This window comes from Gorilla gorilla, chromosome 5, assembly GCF_029281585.2.
Source record: "Gorilla gorilla gorilla isolate KB3781 chromosome 5, NHGRI_mGorGor1-v2.1_pri, whole genome shotgun sequence".
NCBI lineage: Eukaryota > Metazoa > Chordata > Mammalia > Primates > Hominidae > Gorilla > Gorilla gorilla.
In genome coordinates this window covers 95,640,852-95,642,747 of record NC_073229.2, presented here as the reverse complement: position 1 = coordinate 95,642,747, position 1,896 = coordinate 95,640,852, and the positions used below count along the sequence as shown (strand labels likewise).

The 1,896-nt window shown below is 47.5% G+C and overlaps 1 pseudogene; it reads left to right on the top strand.

Annotated features, from left to right (window-relative positions):
* The first annotated feature begins 230 nt into the window (after positions 1–230).
* LOC101134820 (neugrin-like) lies at positions 231–1,520 on the top strand (annotated as a pseudogene).
* Positions 1,521–1,896: the final 376 nt, after the last annotated feature.

Genomic DNA, 1,896 nt, shown 5'->3' with positions numbered 1-1,896 from the left:
TTAACTTTAAATCCAAAACTGTAGAAACAAAATATTTATCATTATATAATGATAAAGGAATTGATTCAGCAAGAGGGTATAACAATCATAAATATTTATGCACCCAACATCAGTGCACCCAAATATATAAAGCAAATATTAGTAGATCTAAAGAGACTACAATACAATAATAAGAGGAGATGTCAGGCTGCTGCCATGTTGTAGGATGCTGAAGGCTAGTACGCATTGACATGGTGGTTACTCTGAGTCTCTAGCTGGACTTGAATGTCTGTGTTGCCATTCCTCACTGTGGGTTCATGGTCTAGGGGGTGGCAGGCCCAGGCCCTATCATCTGGGAGCTGGAACGCAATTCTGACTAGGAGCCAGAGGAATGGAAGCTAAAGGAGGTGGAGAGGTACTGGCTCCTCCCTAGGCCCTCAGCTTGAAGCAGGGCCTCATGCCCTGGCACCCCAGGCCACACCCCCTTGGTTCCAGGTGTCCTGCTGCTACCTGCACAGGGGCCCTTGTTTCTTCTTACCCAATGTCCAGAGCACAGTGTCAGGTGTCCAGCTCCCCTGGGACCACTAGTCCCTTCACTAGTGACATATTTCATCACCAGTTTAGAGAGCTCGGCATGCTTACAGGCAGTTATTATTCTAGGTGTTAGGTTTCTGGGTTTACAGAGCAGCTCCAAGCTGGCAGATACTGACCGATTGCCCTTGCTGTCAAAGAGAAGAGGGCTAGGTGCTCCATGATTTAGCCTGAGGCTCTTCAAACATCCATCCTGCTTCCACACATGGCTTCTGCCATTGGCTCTCTCCCCTAGCACCCTGCGATGACAGAAAAAAGCAATCCGATTCCAGAAAATTTGGAGGCAAATGGAGACACCTGGTGCTCTGCCCAGAACCCTGACATGGGAACCCATGGAGTACATCCAGTATTTACACAAGGAATTTGCAGAGTCCTGGTCAGTTCCTAGGTTGGCTGAAGGCTTTGATGTCAGCACTGATGTGATCTCAAGAGTTTTAAAAAGCAAGTTTGTACCCACATTGGAGCTGAAACTGAAGCAGGATCAAAAAGTCCTTAAGAAAACTGGGGTTGCCCACTTGCTCCAGCAGCTCCAGGGCTCTGGAAATACCTCAAAGCTACTCCCTGCAGGCCACTCTGTCTCAGGCTCTTTGCTTATGCCAGGTCATGAAGCCTCATCCAAAGATCCGAATCACACCATAGCTTTGAAAGTGATAGAGTCAAACACTCACAGGACAACTGTACGAAGGAGATGGAAGGGAGGGAATAAAGGAAGCCAGAATCTGAAGAAAGAGAGCTATGTGCCTCTTGCTGCAGCCCTAGGTCATCAGAGAGATCTGCAGAAGTACTCCAGTGCTTCTGAGAGCACCAGAAGAACTGACGATGGTAGGCTGCCAAGTGATCAGAAGCTGGAGAAGTTGAAGGCAGGGGAGCCGGGTCGCTTCAGCAGCAAAGTAGTGCAGAGGAGGCGAGAGTTCTTTGACAGCAACAGGAACTTCCTGTACAGAATTTGAGCTGGGGCTTGGCTTGTGGAGATCCCTCGTGAAACACAGCTGAGCAATTATTAACATATATGGAGCAGTCTATATTTCTGTGTGTGGATAAGCCACCTTAGATTAGCAAGAAGTGATGAGCCTGGACTGTGGGAGAAAAAAGCTGTTTTGGGATATTCAAACTTCCTGTGTCAGGGCTCCCAGCCTGACCTCTGTAGATCTTCAGTACTCACCCTTCATGCTTGGGCTCACTATGTGTTGAAAACCAGCCTGTGTCGCATGTGTTGTTACAATTTTCTGTGATACTTGCAATATGTGTTTGGGGGGAAGTGGGAAAAAAAACAGCGGATGTCAACACCCCATTTTCAATAATGGACAGATCATCCAGGCAGAAAAT